This window comes from Sturnira hondurensis, unplaced genomic scaffold, assembly GCF_014824575.4.
Source record: "Sturnira hondurensis isolate 20B ecotype Veracruz unplaced genomic scaffold, ASM1482457v3 Scaffold0006496, whole genome shotgun sequence".
NCBI classification, from domain to species: Eukaryota; Metazoa; Chordata; class Mammalia; order Chiroptera; family Phyllostomidae; genus Sturnira; species Sturnira hondurensis.
This window is the reverse complement of record NW_028079127.1, coordinates 4,185,493-4,196,602: the sequence shown is the minus strand read 5'-3', so window position 1 is coordinate 4,196,602 and position 11,110 is coordinate 4,185,493. Positions and strand designations below refer to the sequence as shown.

At 37.6% G+C, this 11,110-nt stretch overlaps 1 pseudogene; it reads right to left on the bottom strand.

Moving 5' to 3' along the window:
• Positions 1 to 283: 283 nt before the first annotated feature.
• LOC118989577 (proteasome subunit beta type-2-like) lies at positions 284 to 2,316 on the bottom strand (annotated as a pseudogene).
• Positions 2,317 to 11,110: the final 8,794 nt, after the last annotated feature.

Here is an 11,110-nt window from a genome sequence, read left to right as displayed (position 1 = left end):
GTAAGCAAAAGTGGTTGGGCATCTAAATGCTTATAACTGTAATCAGTTATCTTTCTCAGTCTCTGTGTTTTTTATTATAAAGTAGACAGAAGGATTTCTCTCTAGTGTGGTTATTGTAAAGCCAAGAATATAATGAGAATTTTTTCAATTTATCCATATTCAGCTTTATTCTGAATTAACCACCTATGAAGAGTGCATATCAAAAGAATTGAAAAAAGTAAAAGAGCCCATTAAAAATAGTTCCCTAGCACGTGGGAGAGAGGTATGGCATTAGTTAGGAGCCCTATTTAGGGAGGGAAATGTTGTCTAGGTCATAGATGCCATTTTTGTCAATAATTTGAACACTGAAGGTTGGCAGATTCAGGATGAAGCATTTCTTGAGTTCCTCTAAACATTTCATAAGAAGCTCCACTGCCATCTCACATTAGGTAGTTGGTGTCTAGTACTGGACCAAGATACTGAGAGTCAAGAAGGCACCATAGCCATGGGCTACAAAAGGGGTGTTGGCCAAGGCTTCTAGAGAGTCTATATAGTAGAGTATCAGACCTTCATGCTCATCATAGCCAGCCAGGAGGAAGTTGACATATAAGGGGTTCACCTCCAGAGACAGTCAGCCAGATTTTGGCATGTGGAATTAGCTGCTGCTGTGGGAGACAGTTCATAACCATTTTTCATCTTATAAAGTTGCACATTTTTTTCTGAATATATGTTGCAAATTGTACAGTGTTCCCAGCCCTTGAAATACATAGGAGTAAGATTTTTTTCACTCATATTAAACATCTTGTCATTATTGTCCTTCATCTGGACAACACTGGTAGCAGCCACCTCATTGGAGGCAACAAGGATAAAGTCAGGGCCCTGGATTCTGATGATACCTCATGCTGAGGTACTCCATGCTGGTGTGAGGGTTCAGAACTAAAAGGGGTGAGGAACTAATATCATGGAGCATTCATTCTCTATGAACCATGCTGACACTATAGTGTCTCTTTAATACTCACTTGTAATATTGTTATTTTCCTTGTTTCATAGATAAGAAAAAAATGAGTTAATGAGGCACTAAGTCACTTGTCCCAAGCTATATGATGAAGGTTGTGGAGTTACATTTGAGAATAAGACAGTAGAGATAAGGAATTACATATAGCTAAAAAATAATTCCTTAAAAGTGAGGTTGTTTAAAAAATCCAGGGTTGTTTGCCCTACTGCCCAAGTAGGTCCTTTTGATGCAAGTGTTCCACGGGTCTGTGGACCCTCAAGTCCACAACCCACTGTGGATTCTTGCCTTTGTGTAGGAAAGAATTCAAATACAAATACGAGCCAGCATAGAGTTCGAAGTGTGAGAGAGTTTATTAGTGAAGTAGTGACACAGACAGTGGCTACTTCACAGACAAAGAAGTCCCTCCATAGTGGGATTTACTTCTTTATTGAGGTTCATTTAATCCAGGAGTAGGACATTCAGTAAGAGGGAGAAATATTCAGGATTTTTCCAGGAAGAGGGTGGAGACTTCTTAGGAAGTCTTGTTAGCCATTTTGTGTCCTCATATGGAATTTCCTTCCTGATCACAGGAAGGTATCATGGTGGTGTCACAGGGTGCCGTTGAGCACACCAATGCATTATGACAGGTGATGATGAGGCTAGTGGTTACTGCAAAGTGAAATTAGTGGACATGTTGGGTGTAGCAAGCTGGTCTTCTGCTGGTTCTAAGCAACAAATTCATTGGGGTTTTGGTCTTACTATCTCCACGATAGTCTCTGATCTCTTACAGGATGTAGCCATTTTGTCACAAACCTCGTCTCACCCTCTATTGAGAAGAATGGCCAGGGATGAAGTTACTTTGGTTTGAAGTGTCTGAACTACAGGGTGCCTGATGATTCTGAAAAGAGCTGACACTTTTGACCTGAAATTTTGTATTTTTAAGAAAAAAATAACTACTCTTTTGAATTTCTATTAAGTAGAGAATTAGTCATTTCAAGCAAATAGTCAGAGATAAAATGGAATAGGATCTTCTGCAGTAATGCCTAAGCATGCTTCTCAGGGGTTATTTCTTCCTGACTTGAAAAAGGAAAATCATCTCATAACAGAGAAGGTGCCTTTGGGTATGAAATCTGTTTTCACAGAAGCTGGTTGGCAAGCATTTAATCAGGTGGTGATACACATACCTAATCCACTGAAACCCAGAAGTTCACAATCTCTATTGGGAAAGTAATAATTTCTAAGTGAATTAACTTTTCCAAAACCAACTCTGTGGAAGTACAGAGCTCCTTGGGAGATCTCTGGATCATGGCACTCAGAACTTCATGGAAGCCTGGATCTGCCATCCTGTTTTGATGCAGGAAACTCCAGCCAGACTGGTTTTTACATGCAGTGCCCCAACTTTATATATCTTAAAAGGAACAAGTAACATAGACATTCTGATCTTTGAAAGGATAATTTTATTTATTTATTTATTTATTTGTTTGTTTGTTTATTTTGAAGTCTCCCACTGTTCACTTTGTTATCATAATGTAGTATGACATTGTTAAAAGCTTGTGCCCCACACCTGCTGAGAGGCAGCCCCAAGGACTAACTAGAGTGGTCACAAAAGAAAGGTCCATGGGCAGGTGTCTGTGAGGTGGTGCCAAAATAAAGTAGTTATAGCCATCTTCCAAATATGGATTTGGTAAACAGGAGGATGGGAATTTAAAAAAAATCATTTTCAAGAGTATGTGAAAATATTAGGACTTTTTTCCCCATCTATCTGCAAGTTTTCTTGGGGACACTCTCCTCTTTGAATTCTTAATTGGCATTGGTAACCAGTTCCTTGAATCAGCAGGCTCTGATTCCACATGCACCAGAGAGCTCCTAGTGGGAGCTTTCTTTTCAGTTTATTGGAGGGCTCATACCTCTTTTGGAAAATTGAGATATCTTAATTGTTGGGTGACATAAGAAGTTTTTCATGTCTCTGTTAATTAACTTGCCTTTATTTTAATAATGTATACTTCTTTTTTGTTTATTTTTAACTTCAATTTATTAGGATGAAATTGGTTTATAAAATTATACAAGTTTTAGGCTATAACACATCATCTGTGTATTGTATTGTGTTCACCATCCTAAGTCAAGCTTTTTTCATCACCATTTATCCCTCTTCTACATCCCCTACCTCCTTTTACCCCTTGCAATCACTATATTGTTATCTGAGTCTGAGTTGTTTTTCTTTGCTTAATCCCTTCAGTATTTCTGCCCACCCATCATCCTCCTTCCCCTCTGACAGCTGACAATCTGCTCTCTGTATCTATGAATGTTTCTATTTTATTAGTTTGTTTTGTTTATCAGATTTCACATATAGGTAAAACTAGAACATATACTCCAAAATTGTATATGAAACCACAAAAGATCCCAAGTAGGCACAGTGATCTTAAGAACAAAGGACAAATTTGGAAGAATCATGCTACCTGATACCAAACTATACAACAAGGTCATAGTTATCAAAAGAGCATGGCACCAGCATAAAAACATAGATATAGATCAATGGAACAGAATAGAGACCCCAGAAGTAAGCCCATACTTTTATAGTCAATTAATATTTGACAAAGGAAGTAAAAACATACAATGGAGCAAAGATAGTCTATTCAATAAATGATGGTGGGAAAATTGGACAGATACACGCAAAAAATGAAACTAGACCACCTTCTTACACTGTACAAAAAAAATAAACCCTGAATGGATTAAAGACTTAAATGTTAGACTTGAACCCCTAAAAATCCTAGGAGAAAACATAGGCCATAAAATTCCAGACATTGCTCACAGCAATATATTTTTCTGATATATGACTTCAAGCAACAGGAACAAAAGAAAAAATAAACAAATGGGACTACATCAAACTGAAAGTTTTTCATAGCAAAGGAAACCATCTATGAAATTAAGAGATAACCCACTGAATGAAAGAACATATTCACCAAAATATCTGATAGGGCTTAATATTCAAAATTTATAAGGAATTTATAAAAATAATGTCACTCCCCTAAAAAAGAAACAATCTGATTAAGGAATCAGCAAAGGATCTGAATAGACACTTCTCCAGAGAAGACATACAGGAGGCCAATAACCATATGAGAAGATGCTGTGCATCACTAATCATCAGAAAAATGCAAATTAAAACCACAATGAGATATCACCTCACACCTGTCAGAACAAATCAATAAATCAACAAACAACAAGTGTTGGCGAAGATGTATAGAAAAGGGAATCATTTTGCACTGTTTGTGGGAATACAGATTGACACAACCACTGTGGAAAGCAGTATGGAGTTACTTCAAAAAATTAAAAATGGAACTGCCTTATTACCCAGAAATTTTCACTTCTGGGAATATACCCAAAGAAATTTGAAAAACTAATTTGCAGGAATATATGGCTCCCATGTTTATTGCAGCATTATTTGCAATAGCCAAGATTTGGAAGCAGCCTAAGTGCTCATCAGTAGATGTGTAAATGAAAGGAGGTGCTGCATGTATGCAATGGAATACTACTCAGCCATAAAGAAAATCCTGCCTTTTGTGACAGCATGGATGGACCTGGAGACTATTATGCTGAGTGCAATAAGTAAATCAGAGAAGAAAATGATAATTTACAATTTTTTATTCATAAGCTTTCAATTTCTGTAGGGAAAAAAATTTTCTAAGCAGGGCAAAAGTGACAGCTAATCAGTGTGAAATTAGAAAACCACCAATTTGCAACTCATGATATAAAAATTTATTCAAAAAGTGTTAGCAATGGATGAATAACCTTTGGGAAATGTTTTTGGGAAAAATTTGTGCAGTGACAAATATCACTGACTTGATACCAATTATAGAGACTGTAGATATATAATTCAATATTACATCATTCATATGACAATAAACATGCAGAGAACAAAGTAAATTAAACTACTACAGCAAGGTTTTTATATTCCTGTTAATAATATTGTGATTTGTAATAAGAAATATATATTTGAATTTTACCCCATTCTGGCACAGAACTCCAAAAATGTTTAGAATTTTTTATAACAGGATAAAGGTAACTCATGTTATGTTAAAGGGGTGTTTTTTTTCCCAATGCACCTACAAATGAGGGTAAGCTGCCAAGAGAACCAACCATATGATTGGAAGATTAGAACATTCAGTCCCACCCTTCTTGACCTCCAGAGTTTGTATAATGGCTGAAGGTTAAATCAATAACCAACAGTCAGTGACTTAATCAATCATGCCTAAGTAAGGAAGCTTCCATAAAACCCCCAAAGGGAGGATTTCAGAGAGATTCTGGTTTGATGAACATGTGGAGATGATGGGAAAAGTGGCTAAATGCTGGAGACCATAGAAGGTCTTTGTCCTCTCACATACCATGCACTATACATCTCTGCCATCTGGCTGTCCCAAATCATATCCTTGTATAATAAACTGATGATTTACTAAGTAAATGTTTTTCTGAGTTCTGTGAGCCACTCTAGCAAATTAATCAAATCTATTGGTATCTCTGATGTATAGCTAGTTGGTCAGAACCTAATGTGACATGGACTTGCTATTGGTGTGTGAAGGGGGAGGCAGTCTTATAGTCTGAACCCTTAATCTTTGGGATCTGATTTATATCTGAGTAGATATTATCAGAATTGACTTGAATTATAAGATACTGGTATAAGAAAACCTCTACTTATTCCAGAATTGGTGCTCAGAATTTTTCCTTTTAACAGTAAAGTGGTATATCTAACTTTTAAATTAAGGATTCTTACTGTAATTTAACCACTAATATAATACAAAGAGGTATAACTGAGGTATAACCTAACCAAGAAATTAAAATTAATGACTAAAATGAGTTTTTTAGCAAGAAAAAGATAAAAGAGTGACAGAAAAACAAAAAACAATTGAAAGAAATAAAATAATGCAACTAAAACCAGCATGTCAATATATGCATTCAATGAAAAGAATGAAACACTCCAATTAAAAGATGCAGTTAAGGGACTTCCGCCAAGATGGAGGCATAGGTGGAAACACCGTGCCTTCTCCCACAACCAAGTTTGAATACAACAAAGGTTTGGAGAACAAAGACACAGCCAAAGAACAGAAAATTGAATTATACGGAAGTCTGACTACAACTAACCATGCAACCGGAATGGTAAGAGGGGCAGAGCCAGCAGTGGAACAGGGTTGGGCAGGGCAGATCCCCCGACCTAGGCGCGCAAGTGGCCCAGACCCAGTCAGGGTGTGGGGCAGACTGACCATGGTTGCACATTCGCGCACAGTGAGATGGACCACGCAGGCCCCAGGGGGTGAGGGCTGATGACAGTGGCACACTCGTGTGCAGTGGGATGAAACGCGTGGGCCCGGTGACGGTGGCAGCTGCGGCACCTGTGGCTGCGGCAGCGGGAGGCGGCAGAGGGGATGCCATTGTTCCTCTTTGACCCTGCCCCCACATACAGCGTCACAACCCAGCCACTGAGTTGCCCTGCTATGGTGAACACCTAGGTCTGCAATCCTGCTACGTAACAGGCAAGAACAGCCCAAAAGATGGCGCAAGAACTCAAAGTACCAGAGCCGATAACTCTCAGCCACCGAGAAATTGCCAGCCTCTCAGAAGCACAATTCAAGACACTGTTTATCAGGATGCTCACAGAACTGGTTGATTATAGTCATAAATTAGAGCAACATATGAAGGCTAAACTAATTGAAATGAAGGGAGATGTCCAGGAAACCAATAGCGATGGAAAGGATACTGGGACTCAAATCAATGGGATGGACCAGAAGGAAGAACAAAACATCCCACCAGAAAGGAATGAAGAAATGAGAATTCAAAAAAATGAGGAGAGGCTTAGGAACCTCCAGGACATCTTTAAACGTTCCAACATCCGGATTATAGGGGTACCAGAAGGGGGAAAGAAACAGCCACGAGTGGAAAACTTATTTGAACAAATAATAAAGGAGAACTTCCCCAGTCTGGCAAAGGAAATAGACTTCCAGGAAATCCAGGAAGCTCAGAGAGTCCCAAAGAAGTTGGACCCAAGAAGGAACACACCAAGGCACATCATAATTACATTAGCCAAGACTAAAATGAAGGAGAGAATCCTAGAAGCAGCAAGGGATAAGGGGACAGTCACCTACAAAGGAGTACCCATCAGACTGTCAGCGGATTTCTCAAAAGAGACCTTACAGGCAAGAAGGGGCTGGAAAGAAGTATTCCAAGTCATGAAATCCAAAGACCTACAGCCAAGATTGCTTTATCCAGCAAAACTTTCATTTAGAATGGAAGGACAGATAAAGTGCTTCTCAGATAAGGTCAAGTTCAAGGAGTTCATCATCACCAAGCCCTTATTATATGAAATGCTAAAGGGACTTATATAAGAAAAAGAAGATGAAAAATATGAACAGTGAAAGGACAGCAAACTCACAGTTATTAACAACCACACCTAAAACAAAAGCAAACCAAGAGGACAGCTAGATCAGGAGTGGAACCATAGAAATGAAGAACACATGGAGGGTTAGCAACAGGGGAGTGGGAGGAGGAGAAGGGGGGAGAAGGTACAGAAAATAGCATAGACAGTAGGTAGAAAATAGATAGGGGGGAGGGCAAGAATAGTGGGGGAAATATAGAATCTGAAGAACTTGAGACACGTGGTTATAAACTAAGGGGGGGGGAGAATGGTGGGGGAGGGAGTATGTGAAAGAGGAGATTGAAGGGGGGGGAATAGAACAACTGTAATGGTATAATCAATAAAATATATATTTTTAAAAAAGATACAGTTAATAGGTTAGCTTATTTTAAAATGACAACTTTTGACCCAGTAATTCAACTGCTGGGATTATATCTTAAGAACCCTGAAAAACCAATCCATAAGAACTTATGCACCCTAGTGTTCATAGCAGCACAATTCACAATAGCCAAGTGATGGAAGCAACCTAAGTGCCCATCAGTGTATGTATGGATCAAAAAAACTGTATGGTACATTTACACAATGGAATACTACACAACAGAGAGAAAGAAGGAACTCCTACTTTTTGCAACAGCATGAGTGGAACTGGAGAGCATTATGCTAAGTGAAATAAGCCAGGCAGTGAAAGACAAATATTATATGATCTCACCTTTAACTGGAACAGAATCAACAAAACAAATAAGCAATAAAAATATAACCAGAGACATTGAAATTAAGAACAATCTGAAAGTAACCAGAAGGGAGGAGTGAGGGGATAATGGGGGAAAAGGGGAAAAGTGTTTTCAGGAATAACCATAAAGGACACATGGACAAAACCAAGGGTGGGGTGGAATCAGGAGACAGAGTCGTATGTGGCTGGGATGGGGGGAAGTGGTGGGGAATAAATGCAGACAACTATACTTGAACAACAATAAAATAATTTTAAAAATTGTAGATAAAGAAATACTAGGAAAATTACTTCCAGACCGCATCTCTTATCTCATTAACCTTTCCCCAAACCCCTTACCTACTCCTTTCTTCTCCTTATAAAATGATCAGCTTGAGATGAGATGTTAAGATGGTTTTTAGTGTTCATCACCTGCCGTCTTCTCAGATTGCCAGCATCTGAATAAAGTACCCATAAAGATTAAAAAATGAAATAGAATAAAATAAAATAAAATGTAAATCAGGATTTTAAAAAAATGACAAGACTGGTGGTATGTTGTCTGTAAGAGAAGGGAATTGACTGTATGGGAGAACATATTTGCCAATGGTATCTCAGACAAAGGCTTAATCTCCAAAATATATAAAGAACTCACATGACTCAATACCAGGAAGACAAAAAACCCAATAAAAAATGGGCAAAGGACTTGAATAGACACTTCTTCAAGGAGTACATACGGGTAGCCCATAGACATATGAAAGGCTGCTCAACGTCAGTAGCCATTAGAGAGATAGATGCAAATTAAAACCACAATGAGATATCACTTCACACTTTTCAGGATGGTTATCAATAATCAGTCAACAAACAACAAGTGCTGGTGAGGTTGTACAGAAAAAGGAACCCTAGTACTGTGTTGGTGGGAATGCAGACTGCCACAGCCACTGTGGAAAACAGTATGAAATTTTTTCAAAAAAATAAAAAATGAAACTGCCTTTTGACCCAGCAGTTCCACTGCTGGGATTATACCCTGAGAATCCTGAAACTTCAAAACAATATAAGCACCCCTATGTTCACAGAAGTGCTAGTTACAATAGCCAATTGTTGGAAACAGCCTAAATGCCCATCAGTAGATGAATGGATTAAAAAAACTATGGCACATTTACACAATGGAGAACTATGCAGCAGAAAGAAAGAAGGCATTTCTGCCTTTTGCAACAGCGTGAATGGAACTGGAGAGTTTTATGCTATGTGAAATAAACCAGTCAGTGAAAAACAAATACCATCTGATTTCACTTATAAGAAGAATCTAATGAACGAAATAAACTATCAAGTAGAACAAAATAAGAGACATGGAAACATGGAACACACTGACAGCTGCCAGAGAGAAAAGAAGGGGTGGGGACTGGTTGAAAAAAGGTGAAGGGATAGTCAAAGAATATATGTGAATATGTATGAATGACCCATGGACATGGACAACGGTGTGGGGATTAACTGTGGGAGTGGGAGGTAGGCTGGGCAGAGGAGGGCTAAGGGGGGGAAATGTGACAACTGTAATAGAGTAAACAAGAATAATAAAATAAATATATGCTTAGATTGAGTAAATATTGATAAAAATAATGCTATGAAAAAGAGATAGTATTATTTACTATCTCTTTAGTAAGCCAAAAGAACACTGCTGGCAATATTAATTGTAGACCAAATAGAATTCAAGTTATGAAGACTTACCATGAAAAAGAGAAATATTTTATAATAATGTCAGTTTACTTGGAAAATATAAGCATAATAAAAATGTTTGCAAATGAACATCAACTCCTACTTCATAAAACTGAATTCAAAAAGGATCAAGATTCAAAAAGTTAAATATCAATAGCATTTAGTAGAAAACATAGAATAACTCTATGACCTGATACAGACAAACATTTCTTAGGACATAGATAGCATTTTTCTGTTATTTTCCATAAAAGAAAATAATGTGGATAAATTATACTTTGTCAAAGTTCTGCTGATCAAATGACATTCTTAATAAAATGTGTAAGCAAGCCAGATGTAGGGTGAAAATATTTATATTTATAGCACATCTAACTGAAAAAAGAGCATCCAATATACACAAAGAACACTAAAACCTAGTGAAAATAGTTAAAAATTGAACAAACACATCACAAATATGACAGCAGAATGATTTGTATGCCCCCACAAAAGTATTTAACCTCATTAGCCCTCTTCTCTCTCCGTCTTCTTCCTTCTCACCTGCTCAGGTTCTTCTTACTTGCTCTGTTGAAGCAAGCTGCAGTATTACGAGCTTCCCTTTGGAGAGACCCATTTATTAAGAAACTGAAGTTCAATAGCTAATGAAGAACTAAGGTCCTCAGTTCAACAACCTGTTAGGAACTGAATCTTGCCCATAACCCCATGAGTGATATAGAATCATAATTTCTCCCAATAGCACTTTGAAGTTACTGATGTCCCAGCCACACCTTGACTGCAGTCCAGTAAGAGACCCTGAGCCACAGGACCCACAAACCTGTGTGTGCCCAGATTTCTGTGCTCAGATTCCTAATCCACAAGAATTGTGAGATAATAAATATTTATTGCTATGAGCTGCTAAGTTTTGTGGTAATTTGTTACATAGCAATAGATACTTAATATAGTGACTTTTTCAAAAGTCAATTGATTAATTGGCTCTGTCTGGACTTTCTCATCTATTGACCTATTTGTCTGTATTTTACCCCAAGAACTCCTATGGTTTCTGAAATTTTTAAATTAGGGATTTCAAATTCTCCAATTTTGTTTTTTTTTTCCTCAAGGCTGTTTTAGTTATCCCAGGCCTTTTGTTTGCCATATTAATTTTGGTGTCATATTATCAATTTCTAAAATAAGTAAATACATAATAAAAACCTGATGTGATTTTAATGGGGATTGTATTGACTCTAGATCATTTGTAATGAATTGACATCTTAACCAAGTTGAGTATTGTAATACAGGACAATGATAGATAAGATCTGTCATCTACCTATATATCTATCTACATATGTAT